This window comes from Dermochelys coriacea, chromosome 1 (assembly GCF_009764565.3).
Source record: "Dermochelys coriacea isolate rDerCor1 chromosome 1, rDerCor1.pri.v4, whole genome shotgun sequence".
NCBI lineage: Eukaryota > Metazoa > Chordata > Testudines > Dermochelyidae > Dermochelys > Dermochelys coriacea.
The window spans coordinates 7,037,088-7,052,971 of record NC_050068.2 but is presented as its reverse complement, the minus strand read 5'-3'; the positions used below and the strand labels follow the sequence as shown (position 1 = coordinate 7,052,971).

Here is a 15,884-nt window from a genome sequence, read left to right as displayed (position 1 = left end):
CCTTCGTTTGTAAGGCTACATACACAAAAATAATTCTTAACACAGCCAGCTGGCCCCAAATCTTAATTTTATCTCCTGGAACGTAAAGAGCCTCAATGCTCCAGTTAAAAGAAAAAAGGTGTCGCCCTTATTAAAGCAAGCAAAGGTAGCCGTAGTGCTTTTGTAGGAGACAGTGAAACCTTTCATAGGTTTTTTACTAAGTTATCTCTCTCCTGTGACTGCTGGGCATTTAAGTGAGGCGCTTGATCCTTTTGTGGACCAAATTTAGCTCAGCCTTAGGATCATAAACCAACCAAACTGGAATGGCTCTGGAGTTGCACTTTAAAGATCTGGGATGATGTGATATCTGGCATCTTATACATCCAATGGGTAGGGACGATTCCTACTTTTCTCTGGTACATAGGTCCTATTCCCACATAGATTTCTTTTTGCTGTCCAGGGACTTGGTTAATTCTGCAACTGACTCCTCCATTAATGCAATTGCTATCTCTGATCATGCCCGTTACTCTTCAAATAGCAACAGATCCAGGTGAGAAACAGCCATGTAAACAGAGATTCAAATCTTCCCTTTAGAGCTGAATTTGCCCCACTCAGGCGGGACTGCTCGGAAAAAGCCAGCAAGCTGCTGGCATACACAGAGCCGGGGCTAGACCTAAGCAAACTAAGCAATTGCTTAGGTTCCTGAGCAGCTCAAGGAAATCTCTATTAATTATTGGTATGTGTTGTGTGCTGGGCCCCCCCAAATATTCCTGCCTATGGTCCCTCATGGGCTAGCACCACCCAGGGCTGGGTTTGCAATGGCGCCAGTAGCTCCAGGGAGCCGGGCCCATGCTCAGAAGGGGCCCCGGCCTGCTCTGCATGCACTCTGCCCTGAGACCCCACCAGCCCCTCCACCCCACCCACCACTCGCTCCTCGTGGCCTTCCCACCAGCCGGCCGAGGGCTCCTCTCCACCCCCTAGCCCTACCCGCCAGCTTCTTGCCAGCAAGTTAAAGAAGTACGGATTGGATGAATGGACTATAAGGTGGATAGAAAGCTGGCTAGATCGTCGGGCTCAATGGGTGGTGATCAATGGATGTCTACTTGGCAGCCGGTATCAAGCGGAGTGCCCCAGGGTCGGTCCTGGGCAGTGTTCCCGCTAATTTTTCCCACCCATGTGTGGAATTAATTTTGTTATGTGCACCAATATGGAGGTGATATGCGAGAGTTGGGGTGCAGGAGTGTGAGGGCTCCGGCTGGGGGTGCGGGCTCTGGGGTGGGGCTGGGGATGAGGGGTTTGGGAGAGGACTCCGGAGCTACGGAGGGGAGAGAGGACACCCCCCAGCCCTCTCCCTGCATCAACACCTGGGCTGTGAGGGAGAGGCACCTCTCCCCGTTGCAGCAGCTCCAGGGTTGGGGCTGCAGGATAGACGCCCCTTCCCTGGCCTCAGCAGATCCGAGCTGGGGCTGGGTTCGGGCCAGGGGAGGGGTGCCCCAGCTGCACCTGGGTCTGGGCCACACCGTCCAGGCTGGTACTGGGGCTGGCCGGCGCCACTGGCCGCATCTGGTGCCAAGCCGCACCTGGGCCGCCCTGTCTGTGCTTGGGTCCGGGCCACTCCTGGTTACGGGCCGCGGTTGGGGCCAGGCAGCCCCAGCACGGCCGGGTGTCCCGGCCATGGCAGGTTGTGACCGGGGGGGCGGGGAGGGCACCCTGCCCACAGAAGGTTGGGGGCCTGGCTAGGTTGGGGCTGGGGGAGGGGTGCCCCCCCTTAGCCAGTCCCCGGCCACAGCAGATCCCCGGGCGGGTTCCCTGAGCACCTCCACAGCCCTAAATCGGCTGCTGCGTTGCCATGCAGCTTACAGGGAACTTAGGTCCTGGGGTCAGTTTTGTTCAGCATCTTCATAAATGATCTGGAGGATGGTGTGGATTGCACCCTCAGCAAGTTCACAGATGACACTAAGCTGGGGGGAGAGATAGATACGCTGGAGGGTAGGGATAGGGTCCAGAGTGACCTAGACAAATTAGAGGATTGAACCAAAAGAAATCTAATGAGGCTCAACAAGGACAAGTGCAGAGTCCTGCACTTAGGATGGAAGAATCCCATGCACCGGTACAGGCTGGGAACCGACTGGCTAAGCGGCAGTTCTGCAGAAAAGGACCTGGGGATAACAGTGGACGAGAAGCTGGATACGAGTCAGCCGTGTGCCCTTGCTGCCAAGGCTAACAGCAAACTGGGCGGCATTAATAGGAGCACTGCCAGCAGATCGAGGGAAGTGATTATTCCCCTCTATTCGACACTGGTGAGGCCACACCTGGAGTATTGCATCCATTTTGGTCCCCCCACTACAGAAGGGTTGTGGACAAATTGGAGTGTCTCCAGTGGTCAGGGGTCTGGGGCACATGACTTACAAGGCGAGGCTGAGGGAACTGGGCTTATTTAGTCTGCAGAAGAGAAGAGTGAGGGGGGATTTGATAGCAGCCTTCAACTACCTGAAGGGGGGTTCCAGAGAGGATGGAGCTCGGCTGTTCTCAGTGGTGGCAGATGACAGAACAAGGAGCAGTGGTCTCAAGTTGCAGTGGGGGAGGTTTAGGTTGGATATTAGGAAACACTATTTCACTAGGAGGGTGGTGAAGCACTGGGATGGGTTCCCTAGGGAGGTGGTGGAATCTCCATCCTTAGAGGTTTCTAAGGCCTGGCTTGACAAAGCCCTGGCTGGGATGATTTGGTTGGGGTGGGTCCTGTTTTGACTTCCTGACATCCCTTCCACCCCTAATCTTCTGTGATTCTAATGCATCCAGTTCCCCCCATAGTCAGGGATGAGGGCTTTGTCTCTTTTCTAACACAAAAGCAGCAATATGACCTGCCATCCTCCACAAGGCAGCAACACTTACAATTAAAACACTTGCTAACATATCAGTTTGGTTCAGCTGCCCTAGCACACTCTACTACTCGCTTTGTGAAAGCGAGTTATCCCAGCCCTTAACTAACCCCCACGGCAGCGCACAATCTGCCTCCTTCAGCCGAAGATTCTTTGGTCTGTGCAGGTTGGGGGCCTTGCCCTCTGATGTTTGCAGGCGCTGTAATAAAGAAAAAGGAAACCTGATGCACGTGCTATGCGATTCTCCAACAGGCCGGCAGCCGTGGAAAGCGCTGGACGGAGTGAAAATAGTGCTTGTCTTCAGTGGGAAAGTATATCCTACCGTACATACCTACTATGCTGGGTTTTACTCCAGCGCAAAGGCTTTGGGGCTTGAGGGCTGCACTGATTACCAAGCGCACAATTCTACAAAAAGGGAGGAGTAGGCTAATGCCCAGACCGGAGCAGAGGGAGTCAGAGCCCTTTGAGTTAGCAGCAAAGGAAAAAAAAAATCGCTCTTTGAGGCAGAGAGCAAGGATATGAATCTGAAGAAACGTGGACACTGTTTCTTGATACGTTTGGAGAAAGAATGCCGAGACAGCTCAAATGATGCCAGATTTCCATTCCACCCCCTCTTCCTGCTCCCCTCCACCGGTCCCCTCCTTCCCTTTTTTGCCTCTGTGTGTATATCTTTATTTTTTTATTGTTATCCCCACCCTAAAGTGTTAAGTCTGTGCAACAGTTTGATTTTGCATTGTCTGGGCATGCAGCTTTGACAAGACATCAAGTTGCATAATTTTATTGGCTATCCTGTGACATGCAGTATTTGGTCCCATATACAAGCTGTAGGTGATTTCCCTTTTTGTATAGTCTAATGTTTATTAATTTTCATAAAGAAACAAATTAAAATGACCAAAAAAAAAATTACCCATTGAAAAATCAAACCAAACCACTGGGCTCAGCGGCCAACCCCGAAGGGCGGGGAATAATTCCCCATATTGGGCAGGCCCTGCCCCCAGGTTTGAAAAGGTTAATGTTAACTGCTCAGTGCCTCAGTTTCCCCACCTGTAAAATCAGGACCACACAATTTAGAAGGGGGATCCTCTGAAGATTAACTCTTTAGTGTCTGTAAGCCAGTAGGTGGGCAAAGTGTTTTTGTCCTTTAAATGGCTATTACACAGTACAGCATGTCCCAGTGTCTCTCACATGCTGCTATACAGTACACAGGAGTAGGGCTTGGCACGTTCTGAGAGATCATCGTGCGGCCACAAAACCCTCCATGGTTTACAAAATGCATTCCTCCTCTGGATTAGGCAACCCAGATTAAAGTGTTTGGCAAGAGACTATCATAAAAATCTCACAGCCTCAAAAACAGAAAGGAAAGGGAGTCTGCAGCAGAGTGAGAGGCATGAAAGTGACCCACAGGGACCAGTCAAAATTACTGTCACACAGCCACCCTCCCTTTTGATAGGGAGACAATGCACCAGCTAAATGAATGATCTGGGTCACTGACAAATAGTAAAAAGAAAAGGAGTACTTGTGGCACCTTAGAGACTAACAAATTTATTAGAGCATAAGCTTTCGTGAGCTACAGCTCACTTCATCGGATGCATTTGGTGGAAAATGCATCTGATGAAATGAGCTGTAGCTCACGAAAGCTTATGCTCTAATAAATTTGTTAGTCTCTAAGGTGCCACAAGTACTCCTTTTCTTTTTGCAAATACAGACTAACACGGCTGCTACTCTGAAACCTGACAAATAGTACTTCACGTTTCCCTCAGCAAAAGGCACTGCAGGCCCAGCGCGGTCAGAGTAGAATCATAGGCCTGGCCCTGGCCCCACCTCTGCCCCTAACTCATGCTGGGACCTTAGGCAGACTTCACGTGGCTTCTCAGTGCCTCGCTTTCCTCATCTGGATACAGAGAACAATATCATCCACCTTGCAGGCTTGGAGGTTTATTAACCGTTTAGTCCCTGATCCTTCAGCGATGCAGGATCAGAACTGACTGTCTATTATTCATATCCTTTGTTTATCCACAACAGTGTGACTTTCTGTTTGCTGTGACGCAATGTCTGAGTGTGTTTACACAACCATTAATCCGCAGCTAGCTGAGGTGTGAATCTACCCTGCACTAGCCTGCCATGGACTAACTGTCCATGTGGCTCTTGCTGGTGCACATTAGCAGTTCACTAATGTGCTTTGATTAGCCCTGTTTCCAAGAGGACTAGCTGAAAGTGCACTAACAGCTCGCTGCAAACTAAATGTTTGTGCAGACAGGCCCTTCCTGGGGTCTCACGGCTGTCACATCTCCACCAATCCAGATTAGATTTGATTAATTTACATGCATAAAGAAGAATTTTTTTCTGATTGCCATTTTATGCAAATTACAACCGAGATCTGAAAGTCAAGCTGAGTTCCTCGTGGTTCACACATCACCATCACCAACCATAATTCTGGGATAGATTCACTCCCATGCCCCGTGCCCTATATTCCGCTCTGGTAGAGAAGAGGTGCGAGAACTAGGCACAAAGGTCCAGAGGGGAATTTCCCTGGCACAGGTACAGTGTGGGGCTGCCATCAGAGGCTCTACCATGTCCCCTTCACACAGGGCCTATCAGGGTGGGAGGGGAAATGTCGGAGAAGCTCCATAGCACATGGCCCTACAGAGGTTCCAGGCTGCTCTTGACCACAGAGCAGCCTACAGGCAACTCTATATGAGGCGGCTATAAATTAGAGCACCCCTGGGACTGCTCTAATTTATGCCAGGGACTGTACAGGCTCTCAGAGAAGCCCATAATCTTGAGTGCTCAAAGCTGGTTTACAGCCACTTTAGCCCTCCCTGCCAGGACCGGTGCAACCACTAGGCGAATTAGGCGGTCACCTAGGGCACCAAGTGGTTGGGGGCGGCGGTGGAGCGGAGGTGAGCTGGGGCAGGGGGGCGCAGGGAGGGCTGCCTGCAGCAAGTAACGGGGGAGGGTGCACAGGGAAACCACTCCCTACCCCAGCTCACCTCTGCTCCGCCTCCTCCCCTGAGCACCATCCCGCTCTGCTTCTCTCCCTCCCAGGCTTGCACGCCAAACAGCTGATTGGCGCCGCAAGCCTGAGAGGTGGGAGAAGCGGTGGCGTGTTCGGGGAGGAGGCGGAGCAGAGGCGAGCTGGGGCGGGGAGCTGCTGCACGCGGCTCCCCAGACCGAGGGGAAGGAGGGGGCGGCGGGGAGCTACCACAGCAGGGGCTGCCTGGGCTGAGGGGGGGGGCGGCAGCGGGGAGCTGCCATGGGGCGGGGGGGCCAGGGAGCTGCCGCGGGGGGAGGGGGGCAGCACAAGGTGGAAGTTTCACCTAGGGTGTGAAACCTTGCACAGGCCCTGCTCCCCACAGCATCTTAACTGCCACCCCCAATTACATCTGTGTAACTCCACTGCCCCCAGCACTCACTCCCATTAACCCTGCAGAGCTGAAAGAGCTAGTGGACAGCAGGCTGGATTCCACCCTGCCACTGAAGTTACACCAGGGAGTGGGGAATTGGGCCCACTCTAAGTTGGTGTACCATGCCCCTTAGCACAGGTTTCACCAGCTCCCACTCCTCTTGGAATCTGGCCCGTGGATCACAGTTCTGCTCCACCTCTACTAGGAGACCAGCGCCGTTAAAGTACAGTTGTTGCCAGACTCTGGAGAGGTTCCTGAAGGCAGGTTTCACCCCTGCTGCTGCAGTGTATTTTCCCATGGGACTTTGAACAGCGCAATTTCAAGCTACGCTGCATGACATTGTCACAGTTTTTAATCCCATGCTCTGGGGCAAATACAGAGGCAAGTTTCAGAAGCTCTAGACGGAGCTCAAATTAGCTCAATATACACCTTTAGCCAACCCCATCAACACAGGTATGGCACCAGTTTAACCTCCTATAAATACAAAGGATCCATTTACCCTGCAACTGGGAGCTAGCACATTAAAAGGAACAGGGAAGACGGGGTAGCATGGGTGGTGCCTGGGGCTAGCCACCCGATACACACCCAGAGGCTCCAGGCGGGTTTGTTCTTGGGCGGTGAGCCGGAGCTGCCGCCCACCGCTACTCCCAGCTACACTATTTTTAGCATGCTAGCCCCAGCTGAGCTAGAGCATGTCTGTCTACCCAACGCACTGCAGCGTACAAGTACCCGAAGACTGATACCCACATACCACTGCGTAGCTTACGCAACCCTCCTGACACTTGTCTGCTAATTCAGGCCTGTGTCTGTAATTATTTAATCAACAAGCACTCCACGGTAGGAAGGTGCAAGGAGCTGACAGCTGAATTTCTAGGATATGGTGAGGAAGACACAGACACATTAACAGCTGCTTTCACCTCGACCTGCTGCATCTGATTAGCCCCACGAGGCCAAAGTTCACTCATGCAAATCAGAGCAATATGGGAATTACCAACAATGCAAAGGGTAGTTCTGCCCTGGAGTACAAGACGGTGCATCAGGGGACTGGCACGTTACAATGACAAATAGCTGAATGCATGGGGATAGGAGAGGCCTTCCAGTCTTATTGTCAGGGGAACCTGCATGTGCGCTGTGGGTAGAAGCAGGCTGGGTGAGATGCATCTGCAGAGCTGCACACGGGGGGAGCTAGGACTGCAGCAGGGCAGGAGAGCAGTGCATTGGCAAAGCAGGAGCCGAGGAGGACTGGAGTAGCAGGGGATATGGCAGGTCAAAACTGAGGTGCATTTGCAGAGCTGGTTTGGTGTTCAGATGGCAATGCAAAGAAAGGGGACGGACAGACAGACCTGAACGGGAAGCTGAGATGGAAGGTGGCTATGCAACCTGCCATATAGATTGCAACTCTAGTGCTACTGATTTCACGGCCAGTCTAGCTCAAGTCACCACAGACCCCTCAGAACTGCCTGGAATCATCCGGCCACAGATTAAATGGAGAGGAGCATCCATTACATACAAGCCTCTGGCTCTGAGCACAGGCCAGGCAGCCTGCATGAGGGAAGGGTATGAACTTGATCAAGCGATGCAGCAACTTCCCACAAACATGAGATAAAAGAAACAGGAACTGAAATGTGCTTTAAGACAGCTCCTGGATAAACAACCAAAATGAAAGGAGAACACAGCATGACAGCCCATTTGCAACTTCCAGCTTTGAATCAGGCAACGGCCAAGCAGAAAACAACCAGAGTCCCCTGAAACAGGGTTAATTCTGCTCAGCCCATTCCATCCATAGATCTTAAAACGCTTGGTGATGGTGGGGGAGCGTCATGATCCCCACTCTTTAGCCTCACAGCACCTCTGTGGGGTACACCAGCATTATCCCCATTTTACTGATGGGAAGACCAAGGCACAAGAGGGGGAAACTATTTCACCAAGATCACTCAGAAAGAGAACCCCGGTGCCCTGTCTTCCAGCCCCACGCTCTATCCACTGCCCCATGCTGTTTCCCTTTACAGGAGCGTTCTCCGTCTCTCCATTGTGTATTGAATCCTACCTAGTAACCAACATTTCCTGCCCGCCTCATGATTCTTTACTTCTCTGCCCCCCTGCTGCTATGTCTCTCCGTGGCTGAATTAGCTGAATCTACAGGAAGCTACGGGATCAGCTGGCAGGAAAGAGGCTAAGCAACACATAAAAGGTTTCAGAGTAGCAGCCGTGTTAGTCTGTATTCGCAAAAAAGAAAAGGAGTACTTGTGGCACCTTAGAGACTAACAAATTTATTTGAGCATAAGCTTTCATGAGCTACAGATGCAATGCATCCGATGAAGTGAGCTGTAGCTCAAGAAAGCTTATGCTCAAATAAATTTGTTAGTCTCTAAGGTGCCACAAGTCCTCCTTTTCTTTTTTGTCAACACATAAAAGTGGCATCATCCATCCACGCATGCTGTTTTATTAAGATTCCCTATCAACGGCCTGTCTTATCAAGTTTCCCTCTCACAAATAAGGCAGCAATCTTCACTCCAGCCCCTACACTCTGCCAGGCAATCAAGATGAAGAAACACATGCTGCTGAGACACTCAATTCCTTCCCTTCTTCACCCCAACAGGCTTTTTAATCAAAGCAACAACCAAAAAAATCAAACCACAAATAAATAATCCAGTACCTTTTTTTTTTTTTTTTTTTTTTTTTTTAGTTGAGAGATCTGAATTCTGAAGCCCGGCGCTCCATTCCCCCTTCTCTAGCTTCCTCCACTGTCACGGTTAGCTACGGGTGTGCTGCTTGCTGAGGAACTTCCTCAAATGCTGCTACAGCAACCGGGAACTTACCAGAAAAAAAAAAAAACACACACACACACAGGACATTAACAATTGTACTCTTATGAGAGAACATGTTGCAATGACCTCCATTTAAATGCAGGCTGCCAGACCCTTCAGCCATTAGTTTAAGATAAGTAAGATGATCTTAAGGGGGGAGGAAGCCCAGCCACCTCCACAATCACAGCCCCAGGAGTGTGAACATCCAGGGCAGAGATCACAGCCACTCCCACACGCTACCTGGGGCATCTGGGCTAACAAAGTCAGGAGCACATACTGCTATTGACACTGCTTAGCAGCACCCACCACCCCCTCCTGAGTCATAGGGCTCATTCCTGCTCCACATGACCACAGAGGCCGGTGACTCTGCCTGACCTGGGGACTCTCCTTCCTCTTTCGCCGTGATGGCTCTGTTTGTCATTTCTTTACAAACATGCTTCATGTCTTAACCAACCAACCAAAAAAGAATGGAGAGAAACGGAGACTGGGGTGTGTACATTTATAACAGGCGCCTTTGCGCGGGGCTCTTGGGCAGCCTAGAAATGTCTACAATGCTGGCTCACTGGACGGGTGTCTTTTTGCATACCCCTAACCAACATGATAGGCCAACAAAGCTTTGTAATGTAGATCTGGTGCTGGTCCAGTATGTTCTCAGATGCTTCAGAGAAAGGAATAAAGAACCCTGCAATAGAAGATTGGGATAATGTGCATCCCCAGGAGGCCTCACCTTGGCCTCTAACAGTTAGAGATTGGCTTAGATCCTGAAGCATGGAGTTTAATAACCCTGCTAAAATATTTGGCTGTCATTAATTATGATAACAGTGGATATGCTTGATACAAAGTTCTTAAATGTCCAACCCCTTTCTCAAAAAGAAAAGGAGTACTTGTGGCACCTTAGAGACTAACAAATTTATTTGAGCATAAGCTTTCGTGAGCTACAGCTCACTTCATTGCATCCGATGAAGTGAGCTGTAGCTCACGAAAGCTTATGCTCAAATAAATTTGTTAGTCTCCAAGGTGCCACAAGTACTCCTTTTCTTTTTGCGAATACAGACTAACACGGCTGCTACTCTGAAACCCCTTTCTGACTCTCACTACACATTCAGCCTCCGCCGCACTGTGGTGGACAAGCTGTGTGAAAAGGCACTTCCTTTTGTATGTGTCACCTTTTAATGTCAGCAAATGTCCCCTGGCTCTTAGCAGTGCTTCTAAATACTGCTTAAATAAAAGGACTACTTGTGGCACCTTAGAGACTAACACATTTATTTGAGCATAAGCTTTCGTGACCTTCATCAGATGCATTCCGATGAAGTGAGCTGTAGCTCACGAAAGCTTATGCTCAAATAAATGTGTTAGTCTCTAAGGTGCCACAAGTGCTCGTTTTCTTTTTGCGAATACAGATTAACACGGCTGCTACTCTGAAACCTGAATACTGCTTGTAACTACTAGCTGGGGTGAGTCGTTTCCTCAGGATTTCTGGTGTTCTCCAAGAGGGAAATAATTCAAGAAACACCTTTGCCTTATTCTTGCAATGAACTTTAATTGCCACTCACAAAAAGATTCAAAATTCTGTGTTACGTTTGTGTTGGGGTTGGAAACTGACATCAGCTGTTAGTTTTTTTCCCCACACAATTATGCTTCTTTTAGAAACCAGCAAGATTTTACACACAAACAGAGAACACTGGATACATTACAGGACAGACAGAACATTTGTCTTGTCCTAGATTGGGACAGCCATGGCTCTAAAAACTAACAACAGTTAGTACAAATATGTCTGAACACAGCAACAGTGGAGACATTCATTAGCAGCGCTCAGTGCTGTGGGCAGATCTCCGTGAACCAAGTGCAAAGCAATTGATATTTAAATGTTGGTAATTTAGTCTTATCATAAAAGCTCCCCATGTCAGATCTAAGGCGGCTGACTGCAAATTAATTTAATGAGGCAACACATATTTCGTGAATGTGCAGTTTAGGATATGATAAGTAATTTGTATCACAGCTCCAGATTTCCGGACCTTCAACCGTCACAGGTATGAGAACGCCAAGGCGTCGTCCGAGCAAGAGACGGCATGTGGAATCTGCTGGGCCACGATTGCACCACACTTAATGTGACTCCTCTCTGCTGGCCAAGAGGAAAACAGGAGTGAAAACCCTTTAAAAAGGCGCCCTCCCAGGCCAGCAAGAGAGCTGGCTTTCTGGGATCCAATTCTCAGAGCAATCAGAGTGCCCGGAGCAGGCTGCGACTGGCAGAAGCTGCAGCAGCTGGGGGCCCTGCATCCAGAGAGTAGAAAAGGAAATCAGGGAGGCAGAGACAGCAGTCCTGTGCCTCGAGCACTTAAAGGGACAGTAACCTGAACGCGTGTGTGGCAGCCAGAGACAGGGCATTAGCCTGGGGAAGAGGACAATGTTACCCGAGCTGGTGTTGGACTCAAAAGGGAATCTCATCAGGGGCAGACTCCATAACAGAGACTGCTACATAGGGAGGTAGCAATGGCCAGAATGCATTAAACCCACGGCCCAGCTATCCCAGCATCCCGCCTCTGACAGTGGCCAACACCAGGTATTCTACAGGAAGAGTTAAAAATCCCACCGAAGCAGTTGTGGGATAACCTGCTCCCCCCGCCCCCACTCTCATTATTAGAGATCAGGAGGAAAGCTAGCTAGAGACTGATTTAAACCCTGAAATATAAGGTTCATCTCCCTGCCAACAGCTTTATTGTCACTAATTATAACAATCCTGAATATTCTTTATATCCATGTAAGTGTCCCATTAGTCTTTGAACCTTGCTGAGTTCTCGACTTCAATGACATCCAGTGGCAGTGAGTTCCACGGTCTGATTGTATGTCTCGTGGGGATGGGGGGAGAGGAGTATTTTGTTTGATCAGGTTTTGAATGTCCCTGTCACAGGGTGGCTGGCCCCAGTAAATGAAGTAGATTCAGCGATCCTGTGCCAGAGCAGGAGCTCCCAAGTTAGCAGGACCGAAGGCTATAAAAGGCCAGGGAGAGACCCAGTGTGAAAGCCCTGGTGAGGATGAGTAAGGTGAAGTCAGGAGACTGGAGGCGGCCTTGAGGGACTGCAGGCCCTTTCTGGAAAGAGAGAGGAATTAGCAGGAAAGCCAGTGGAGGGGCTAGCAAGCTGTCCTTCCTGAGCCAGAGAGAGCCAAGACCACAGAAGGCTGCAGGCAGCAGAGGGAGATGCCTGCAGGCTCTCAGGGCTGAACCAGAGGGCCATAGACGACGGGGAAGCACCTGGGGGCTACAAAGGAGTCCTAGAGCAGCAGTTCTCAACCAGGGGTCTGGGGCCCTCTGGGGGGCTGCGAGCAGGTTTTTGGGGTGGGTCCACCAAAATAAGCCAGAGAGCAGGGCCAGCGTTAAACTCACTGGGGCCCAGGGCAGAAAGCTAAATCCCGAGCCTCACTGCTCAGGGCTGAAGCCGAAGCCTGAACAACTTAGCTTTGCGGGGAGCCCTGTGGCGTGGGGCCCTGGTTCTGCTTGCTACCCCTTGCTACCCCCCAACGCCGGCCCTGGCTCTTAATCTACTGAAAACCAGTGGCTGTGGCATGAGTGGGCCGTGGAGTTTATATAGCATGTTGGGAGGAGTGGGGGCGGGGGGGGGGGAGGCTCAGAAGGAAAAAGTTTGAAAACCACTGTCCTAGAGAGCTAGAAAGCCAGAGCAGCAGGACTGAGAGAGACCCATGGGCAGGAAGGCAGAGAGAGCCGGAGATGTGAAGGGTGAGCTGAGGAACGGCTTTTGGTTGGTTGGTTAAGTTTGGACAATAAACCGAAAGAGACTGTGGGCCTGGCAGCGAGCCCTTCGCAAGCTGGGGAGAAGCCCTGTCCCTTGTTCTTGTGTTCTGCGGCAGGGAGACCAGACGTTCCTGATCCACCTTCTCTCGACCAACCAGGGTTTTACATCCTTCCATCACGCCCCCTTGATCGGTCTCCTTTCCCCGTATCAATCTCAGTCTCTTCAATCTCTCAGTCAGGACACCGGGAGGAGGATGTGACCCAGATTCTCTAGCTGGGATGACTGAACAAGGCCAATCATAAGCAAGCAAACCACCAGCCTCGGCCTCAGAGCCACCACTGTTGCCCATCCAAGCCCCCACGGGGGCCGCCAGCCCCAGCGAGTAAACTAAGAGCGATGGTGCCAGGTCGGGGGGGGCATCTTTGGGCTGTTGATGCTGCCAGAGAGGGAAGTCCAGGGATTAGAACAACCCGGTTCCCACCGAGCGGTAGTCCATGCTTCGCCTTCTCTGGTTTTACTTCCATTTCCATAATGCCGCCTTCCCATCAGCCCCGGATCAAAGGGGATGCGGTTGCAGTGCAGGCTCCAGCTGAGAGCTTCTTGTAAACAAGTTCAGGAACCTTCCCTTTTTGCCTGGGCTGCCCCCTGCACAGATCAGCCGGCTCCCTCCTCTCTGCACATGGCCCCGTCCCTCTGTGTCTCTGTGCACAGCGGCACGGGGAAGCATCCCGCCAGCAGTATGCTGAGCTGCCCTCTGTGACACCCGGCCTTTCCCTCCTTGTCACCTTCCAGCAGACCCCTGACTCCCCTGGCTCCTGGCAAGCTCCCTGGCTTCTTTCCACTTCCCTTTCCTGGCTCATCCATAGTTCCCGTTTCCTTTCTCTGCCCCCCCATGAACTGACCCCGGGCAATATATTGCACACCCCGCACTGGCGGAGACCAGAACTCAGCACCAGCCAAGGTACAGCAGGGAGGCTTCCATTGCTGCCATGGGCTCCCCAAGGAAAAGGCAGAGCCAAGGGAGGGGAAGAGCTGCCGGGACCCCTGTGGAGCGAGACCCCAGAAGTGGTCGTTTCATAGGAGGGAATCAGAGGAACAAGGTGGGTCCTTGACAGGCTCGGCCCAATCTGTGAGGCTCAATGCACCGTGACAGGACGGCGACCATCTCGCACAAGAGCCCTGCGGAGGGGTGAAAATGCTCTGTTGCCAGCAGCCAAACGAAGGCTGGAGAATCAACACTGCTCTCCGTCTTCACTTGGTGGTTCGAGGGGGCCTGGGCTGGGGGCCAGGTCAGAGAGGGGAGAGCACTCTGGTTACATCTGTTACCATCAGGCAAAGAGGCAGGAGGCCAAACCTCAGAAGGAGACACTGAGTGGTGCCGTAGCCTGGCGTGCACCAGGCTTTCCCACGTCCTGACATTCGGGCTCAGGGGTGGAGGCGTTGGGCAGGTTGCATCTCTGTGGAAGGCTGGGAGGAAATCTGGACTTCTGAGTGGTCTTTTGGCTTGATCAGAAAGAGTGGGGGTTTGCAAACACTCTGTTCACCATCCCCCCTGCCTCCCACCAGAGGAGCAAGTCTCGATTAGCACGTTCTCCCTCCGTCTCCTGTTGATCACCCAGCCTGCCACAGGCAGGTCTGCTGTGGAGGAAGGTCCTAGCAAGCAGCAGCTGGAGTTTTCAGGCCAACCTTGATGGCTTTCTCTTGCTCCTCCCTGGAGGCGGGGGTTGAGGGAGGGTCAGAGGATGTTTGCATTTTTAAGGCACAGGGCTGGGACTCGGAAGACCTAGGTTGCATTCCCAGCTCTGCCATTGACGAGATGTGTGACCCTGGGCAAGTTGTTGCCCTGCGCCTTAGTTTCCCCATGTGTATAATTAGTGTAATAAACCTGACAGCTCACTGGGTACTGAGAGCCTTTAATTAGTTAATGTCTACCAAGTGCTTGGCGACATGCAGATGGAAAGGGCTCTAGAAGGGCACAGTGATTTTTTTTTTTTTTTAATAAGATCTGCTGCCAGGCTGTCTCAGCACATTCCCTCTCCTCCAAGCAACAACTCTGGTGCCTTCTGTCCTCCCACAGGGCCAGGGCATGCCTCCCCCCGTCTGAATACCTTGTCAAAGCCAGAGGGAGCACATGCCCCACCCCAGTGGGGTGGCAGACCAGTGAGTCTGCCAAATCAGGCAGAGCCGAGGCTTGAACCTGGATTTCCCACATCCCCAGTGAGGGCCCAGCCCCCTGGGCTATGAGCTATTCTGGGCTGGGGGTGGGGTCTCACTCTCTCCAGAGGATTTTCAAGGGTCTCCAATTTCATTCCACATCAGAATGGAAACAAACATCAAAATGCCCAATTTTTCATGAAACTCAGCTCTTGTTTTCAGGCCGGCCCTACTCCTTCTTGAAGAACAGCTCCTCCCTATCCTGCAGCTAGAGGCCATAGACTCTCACTGGCAGAGCTTCCAGCCCTCCCACACCCAGCCCCCTAAGTTTGAGAACCCAAAGGCTCAGCACTTCAGCAATTTCCTGCTAGGTCACCATATATAACCTGGACTGCCCTCCTGATCCAGTCCTTCTGCAGGGCCCTACTCTCACTGATGGCTCATGTCTTCTCCTTTCCTTACTGCTTACTGTATTTTTCACTCCATGCATCTGATGAAGTGGGTTTTAGCCCACGAAAGCTTATGCCCAAATAAATTTCTAAATAAACCTCTAAGGTGCCACAAGGACACCTCATTGTTTTTGCTGATACAGACTAACACGGCTACCCCTCTGAAACTTCCCTTTCTATAACTCTGGTGTCTTCATCTCCCAAACTCCACTTTCCTCTGGTGAGTTATCGGATAATAATTATTTGCTCCAACCTACATTGCCTGTCTGACCATTTCCTTCCTTTTAAGCATCTTGGTTCTCCTTTCACTGATTAATTGATCTTTAAATATTCAGGGTAAATAGGCCTAATTCCCTGAGATGGGATATTAGATGGATGGGATCTGAGTTACCCAGGAAAGAATTTTCTGTAGCGTCTGGCTGGTGAATCTTGCCCATATGCTGAGGGTTTAGCTGATCGCCAT

The 15,884-nt window shown here is 51.2% G+C and overlaps 1 protein-coding gene across 1 annotated transcript in view; it reads right to left on the bottom strand.

Annotated features, from left to right (window-relative positions):
- ARAP1 (ArfGAP with RhoGAP domain, ankyrin repeat and PH domain 1) overlaps positions 1 to 9,085 on the bottom strand; it is a 172,781-nt gene extending 163,696 nt beyond the window's left edge. The window contains 1 exon segment of the mRNA XM_043504001.1: positions 8,934 to 9,085. The gene's annotated coding sequence lies outside the window, so the exon portion shown is untranslated.
- Positions 9,086 to 15,884: the final 6,799 nt, after the last annotated feature.